Genomic DNA, 7,333 nt, shown 5'->3' with positions numbered 1-7,333 from the left:
TCCCAGCAACAAGGGGAGGGGCCTTGGGTAAAGAAGTCCCAGCCACCAAGCAGCCAATCAGAGGCAAGTGCCTGAAGAGGCCAGGCCAGATGAGGTCAGAACTGGGATAAAGGACTGGTCCTCAGATATAAGGAGAATCCTCTCCCAGGAGACACTGAGGGTGGGGTCAGTGCTTAGGAACTTAGTACATTCATGACTTGCGATGTGTGTATAGTTTTGTAGGCTCTCTGCAAAACACCAAACTTGGGATCTACCCTTTCCTTTTATTGACCTCGGGTCTGGCTTATTGCTCCTAAAGGAGGAGAAGAGCACTGGGACTCCAACCTCATTTGCAGTGGATGAGCTCTGTGACCTTGGGAAAGCAGTTTCCCTTCTCTGGGCCTTGGTTCCTTCACCACTTGAGGGGGATGGCAGGTCCCTTCCAAAGCTAACAGGCCATCTCCAAGCCCTAAGGGGTTAATCAGGCTGGCCAGGCCCCACTACCTGAGACCACACCAGAGCTTTTGTTCTCAAAGAATCCAAGATAGGGCAGGGGGAGGGAGCAGCCTCCTCAATTTCCGTAGCTGTTTAATCTAAGAGAGATGATGAGGTGTGCAATGAAGGTGGGTAGCCCTGGGGACATTCTCCGCACTGGACAGTGCTGCCTCTGTGACAGCTCCACATGGAGAAAGGTGAACCTCAAGCTACAGGGTGACCGTCCCTGTGTAACAGCTTTCCATTTGTTTACCAAAAAAATATTGCTCCATCATAAAAATTCCCAAAATAGTTCCTTCCCTGGCCAGACTGACTGGCGGGCGCCCAGCTCGGGAGCCCAGCCTTGCTGGAGACACACTCTCAGCGAGGCACAATTAGCCGGGAAAGTTGCGGGCTGCAGTTCGAAGACCACCAGCCCCACACATCCTGCGGGGTGCGGCTGGGGGGGTTAGAGCCACAGAATCGTCTCTCTGGGGGGATCTGGGCAGTGACAGGATTTTCTGAGGCTCAGCAAGTTTATTTTTAGCTAAGAAGGGCTTCCTCTGCTCTAAGGGGATTGGCGGGTGGATCTCACTGGCTGAAGGTGGAACAAATGCTTTGCTCTCTGCTGGAATTCTCTCTCCCACGCTCGTACTCTGGCACCTTCTCATCCCACAGTTCTCGACTTAAAGCAGCTCTTCAGAGAGCCTTTCTCTTAAAGCCCTCCTCTGAAACGACCCAAATGAGGGCTTCAGCTATCCAGTCTCAAAAGGTTCTTCCTTTTCCCTTGGGAGAACTTACCACAGTTCGTACTTACAAATATGAACGTCAGTCTTTCCCACAGGTTGTAAGGCTCTTGGGCAGAGAACGTTGCTTAGTACTTATCCCCAGTACCTTGCACATAGTAGGTGCTCAGTAAGTATCTTTTCCATTTACAGAATGACTTAATAACTTGCTTGAGACTTAGAAAAGCCAAATAACTTGTCCAAGGTCATGTAGCTCACAAGTGCCAGAAGTGGGATTTGAACCCAGGCCTGTCTGATTCTAAAACCCAGGTCTTAACCCCACTGTCCTGCTCCACTGGATCCACAGGGCTGGACAAATCACCGAATGAGAGGGCATGGAGCAGCCATAGTTGTGTCTTCTCTTTCACTTTCTTCCTGCCCCCATGGCAGGGAGGAAGGAGGGTATACAGGCTGCCCCCAAGAAGACTCAATACTTATCCCAGTGCTTCACATATAATAGGTGCTCAATAAGTAAGTGTTGGGCGAATGTTCCCTTGCCAGGGACCCCAGACATCTCCCAGGGGCATACCAGTCTTGTGGGGACCTGTTTCTATCTGTGAATGAGAAAGTGAGGGAGAAGGACATATAAAAATGATTCTAGGGCTTCCCTGGTGACGCAGTGGTTGAGAGTCCGCCTGCTGATGCAGGGGACACGGGTTCATGCCCTGGTCCGGGAAGATCCCACATGCCGCGGAGCGGCTGGGCCCGTGAGCCATGGCCGCTGAGCCTGCGCGTCCGGAGCCTGTGCTCCGCAACGGGAGAGGCCACAACAGTGAGAGGCCCGGGTACCGCAAAAAAAAAAAAAAAAAAAAAGATTCTATTCCATCCCTCCAACCTATCTCTCCTCCTGCCCACCACCCCAAATAGGAAAGTGACCCAGAGTTAAGAGTCACCTTCACCAACAACTTGCTGCGGCAGCTAAGAGCTTCCAGGCTGGATTTCCAAGCAAACGTGGGCAGGCCCTTCCTGGTCTCCTCAAAGTTCCTGCTTTTATACCTAGACCTCCTCCATTCCAACCACCCCATACCGTACACAAAGCTTTCTTAACTTTACGTGAAGTGGGAATAAATTCACCTTAGAATTCAATAAATTCAATTCAATTAATTAATGAATCCACCTTAGAATAAAATGCTAATTTTATTGATCTAGAATATGCAATCTAAGTGAATATAATGGCTTGCCTTGCAAACCCAGCTCTAAGACAAGCCCCCTCACCACATCCGGGGAGGAGAGAGAAAGAAACAGTGAGAGAAACAGAGAGAAAGCAATCTGCAGAGTAAAGATGCTTCCTCAGGCCATTCCACTCAGTGAGTAGAGGCTCCAGGGAACGCAGAGCAAGATGACAGATACTCCCTCAGCAGCTGGTTTCAGTTCCCACAAAGCTTAGCACCTTTTCAGCACCTTGAGTGGATTCTGATGTATGAACATGTGTATCTTTTCATATATCTTGGCCCCTAAATTCAAGGCAACTACTTTGTGATACACAAAGCCACATATATCCCATTCTAGTAGGGAAGTAGTCTTCAAGGGGTAATTTTAGGGGACAAGATTTTCTTCTTTACATATGACTTTGGAACCTGACCTTCACTTAGCATCCAACAATATTGCCATTCACATTCACTGTGGGGAAATCAGACCATAGATCCAAACAAGATAAAAACAATCTCCTGGAATCTTACCATTCAGGATAACCACTATGTGTTTCTGAGGCGCTTTCCTCAAGGCAAGTGTGTACAAATGTGTATTTATTATATCCATATTTTCTAAACGGAAAACTGGAAAGAAGATAGTCTTTTGAAATCTACAAGTTGTGATTTTTTTTCAAAGTCTTTTCTTTAAGAATACAGTGGGCTTGATTCTTTCCTTTTCAAACTCCTGTTTATACTCAGGGCCAATTTTCCACACTGTTAATATTTGTACCAGAAAGCTCCTTGGCATCCTCAATTCTAAGCAGGTGAGAGTCAGAATCACTCCCAATGGAAAAGGGGTCAAAGGAACCAGGATGAATCTTTTCCTTCTTCCCAATTTGGCCTCTGGTTAGTCCTGTAGGGAAGCAGGCCCAAGAAGACGGAATCACATCCATAAATCATGCCTCTGCTCTGTCTCCCCCTCCCCCTGACGCTGAGCCATCATCACTGTGGTACAAAGGATACCATGTGCAATTGGGTCCAGATGGTACCCAATGCTTGTGCCATCTGGAAACAGGTAAGCTCATCACCGTTTCTTCTTGAGATTAGGTGACCCAGAGAGGAACAGAAGGAACACTTAGACTGAGAGGGGATTTAGGAAATAGACACCCTCCCATTGTCCCATTCAAACCATTTCTAGATGAGAAGGAAGTGATAATTTTGGCAGAGCTGAGGATGGGAGAAGAGCAGAGCGTCTGCACAGCATCCCCGGCCTCCTTGCCTCTCCTCCTGCACCTCATGCTCACCGCCTGCCTGCCCTGCCACCCAGGATGCCTCCTACCACGGCCACTTCCGCGAGTTCCCACTTGAAAGAAGGCATCCAGCAGGTGGGCATGTCCCTGTCTCAGGGTGAGGAAGCCCAAGCTATGCGTACCTGGATTGACGGTGTTAGTTGAGTTGCCTGAGTGGCATTTTGATGGTTCTAGTACTTTTCAGTCTGAAGCTCCAACAGTGACAAGTATCTCACCCTTGCTGTCATGTTTCAGGACCTTTTCTGCAAGGACCCCAAGCTGGTGTTCTGTGAAGTCTTCAAATACAACTGGAAGCCCACAGAGACCAATTGAAGGCACACCTGTAAATGGGTCACAGACATGGTGAGCAACCAGCACCCCCGGTTTGGAATGGAGCAGGAATATATTCTCATGGGCACAGATGAACGCCCCTTTGGTTGGCCCTCCAGCCACTTCCCTGGGCCCCAATGTCCATATGACTGTGGTGTGGGAGAAGACAAAGTCTGTGGCAGGGATATTGTGCAGGCTTACCACCAGGCCTGCTCGTACACTTGTGTTAAGATTTCAGGGACGGAATGCCGAGGTCATTCCTGCCTGGTGGGAATTCCAGATAGGACCCTGTGAAGGAATGGATATGAGACATCATTTCTGGGTGGCCCGTTTCATCTTGTGGCATGTATTTGAAGACTTTGGAATGACAGCAACCTTTGATCCTAAGCCCATTCCTGGGACCTGGAATGGTGCAGGCTGCCACACTAACTTCATCACCAAGGCCATGAGCGAGGACAATGGTCTGAAACGCCTTGAGGAGACCATTGAGAAACTGAGCGAGCAGTACCTGCATCTGAGCCTACAATCCCAAGGGGGACCTGGACAATGCCCGGCACCTAACTCGACTCCACAAAACCTCCAACTTCAATGACTTTTCTGCCGGCGTGGCCAACCCTGGAGCTAGCATCCACATTCCCAGGACTGTCGGCCAGAAGAAGGGTTACTGGGAATACCATCACTCCTCTGCCAACTGCGACCCCTTTTCAGTGACAGAAGCCCTCATCTGCACATGTCTTCTCAATGAAACTGGCAATGGGCCCATCCGGTACAAAACCTAAGTGGACTAGACTTGCAGCCATCAAACACCTCCTAATACTACATCCCGCTCCTACTCTCGTCCCTCTCTCCATTGTCCTAATAGCTGTAACTCAAAGGATGGGGTATCAAGGTCTTTTTTTATTCCAAAAAAAAAGGAAAAGAGAGAGTTTGAAGAGCAGCAGGGTTCAGTGTTTAGTGATACCTAGCAAAAAAAAAAAAAAAAGTTCAACACACTATGTATTTTGGAAGGGCCTGGTTCCATTTTGCTTTGCTTTCTTCAATATTTGGTGGCTGCAAATCTAGTCCAAGATTGGCTGTGCATTTGCAAAATCAGTGGTTTTGATTAAGTATTTGGACTTTGATCTTTGAATGGAATTAACCTTAAAAAGAAAATAGCGCTGCTTAGATGAAAGAAATTACCAGAAATCTCCCCTGGGCGGAGAGTCGAGTTACTTCTACCCCATGGCCAAGTGACTACTAAGGAATTTGATAATTACCTTTTCAGTTAGAATAGCACATATTCACTGCTCAGATTCAAGAATTTGTTTAAAAATGCAACTATAAATAGTGCAGGTACTTCCAGTTTCTAACATCAGTCTTGCAAATTTCCTGTACTTATGAATAGCCTGTTGTTCAAGCCACCCAACCACAGTCAGCAAATGGACTCGCGTGAGCTAGCACCCCTTCACCACCTTTGTATTTATTTAAGCAACTTGCTCTCAGAATAATTTAAGATGACTTTTTAAAATTACATGCAATATAATAAAGCAAAACAATAGATATACAAGAAAGATTTTAAAGGGGAAAACAAGAAAAAAAACAGAAGATGAACATGCTAAGGGTGAAATTCAGTTCTGCAGGTTATGAGGATCTGTATGCTGGCTCAAGATTGCTTCAAATTTGAATATAAGCAGGGACTTCTCCAGTGGCGCAGTGGTTAAGAATCCGCCTGCCAATGCAGGGGACATGGGTTCAAGCTCTGCTCCCGGAAGATCCCACATGCCGCAAAGCAACTAAGCCCGTGAGCTGCAACTACTGAGCCCTCATGCTGCAACTACTGAAGCCCGCATGACCAGAGCCCCTGCTCCGCGACAAGAGAAGCCACCGCTCGCCACAACTAAAGAAAGCCCATGCACAGCAAGGATGATTCAAGGCAGCCAAAAAAAAAAAAAAAAATTGAATATAAGCAGAAAAAGGGGGAGACATGGTCAGTTATATGATCTATAGTGTCCATAAAATAAAAGCCAGGTGTTTAGGGGAAAAACAACTATTCCTGGAATGAAGAACTAAGAGAAATTTCTTCCATGGCTCCTCATAAAGAAAACATTCTTACCAGAGATATGACAAGGAGTTCCGTAAGTCCTTCTCTTACAACCTCTCAATGTAGGCTGATGACTTCTCCAGAAATCTGAGTTTGTTAAAAAGCATTTCCCCTGGAGACCGAAAGCACATGGTTCAGATCCACAGCTGGTGTGATTCAAAGAGAGATTTTAAGAACTGAAAGAATACGTAAACTGTATAACCTTCAGACCATCCTCATCAAATTTTATTTCTCTAATCCAAGCATTTGTAAGCATTGTATGCACGAGTTTATGGATGCTTTCCCCCTAACCAGCACTTGTGATGCTAGTTAAACATCACTCTATTTGCTTTAACTTGAGCCAAGTCAGGGGTAGGGTCAATGTCCCTGCTGGATAGTGCAGGGAAGTGACCACACCTCATCCCCACCAACCCCTTTCTCCTCTTACAGGGAAAAGTTACAATGTCACGTTCTCTCTTTTGCCTCCTTTACTAACCATTCAAGGTCTAATTGGGCCCATCTCAGGATAGCTTTCTCATGCATTACTGCTTTTAGACAAGTAGAGCTCATGCCCCCCTCTTTTGCCCCAGACCCCATACCTTCTCTTTGGGGTGCTCTCCAGTCCCTCTGCCCACCCTATCCTCTTCCCACTCCCCAAACATATGGGGTTGACCAGATATCCTGAGGGATTCCAGAATTCATGTCTGTGGAGTTGTCCTGGGGTTCTGGTTGGGTCCAGGTTTCAGGAGGACATCAGTGAAAGCAGATAACTCCTGCTGGCTAACAAGATATTCCTTTCATGGGATTGCGTGGGACTGGGCTTCTGGAATGGTGCTGACATTCTGATTTGGAGTGACTCACTCACATCAGACACAGGGAGAGTACAGGGCTCTGGGCTATCAGGAATCACCACTGACCGTGAGGGTTGAGCCGTGTGGGTGTGCTGTGCATCAGTTCTCCTCTGCTCCTTCCCCTTCCCCCCACCAAAAAGCAATTCAGTGCCAGGGGACCCACACACAGCGGGCGTTGCTGCTGACGTACACAGGCAGTTTATTTGTCCACTTTCTTCCAACTCCTACCTAGTGATCTCAGGAGGAACAATGTTTCCCTCTTTCTCCACTTTATTCCATTTGTCAACAAAAGCCCAAGCCCTAATCACATCTGATCAACTTAAACAGTGTGGCTAATAATAATGTCTTACAGGGGCTTCCCTGGTGGCGCAGTGGTTGAGAGTCCGCCTGCCGATGCAGGGGACGCGGGTTCGTGCCCCGGTCCGGGAAGATCCCA

The 7,333-nt window shown here is 47.5% G+C and overlaps 1 pseudogene; it reads left to right on the top strand.

The window, feature by feature from the left end:
• The first annotated feature begins 3,696 nt into the window (after positions 1 to 3,696).
• LOC115839654 (glutamine synthetase pseudogene) lies at positions 3,697 to 4,766 on the top strand (annotated as a pseudogene).
• Positions 4,767 to 7,333: the final 2,567 nt, after the last annotated feature.

The sequence above is a fragment of the Globicephala melas genome, chromosome 2 (assembly GCF_963455315.2).
Source record: "Globicephala melas chromosome 2, mGloMel1.2, whole genome shotgun sequence".
Lineage (NCBI taxonomy): Eukaryota > Metazoa > Chordata > Mammalia > Artiodactyla > Delphinidae > Globicephala > Globicephala melas.
The sequence above is the reverse complement of the archived record's forward strand: the minus strand, read 5'-3'. Positions and strand labels throughout refer to the sequence as shown.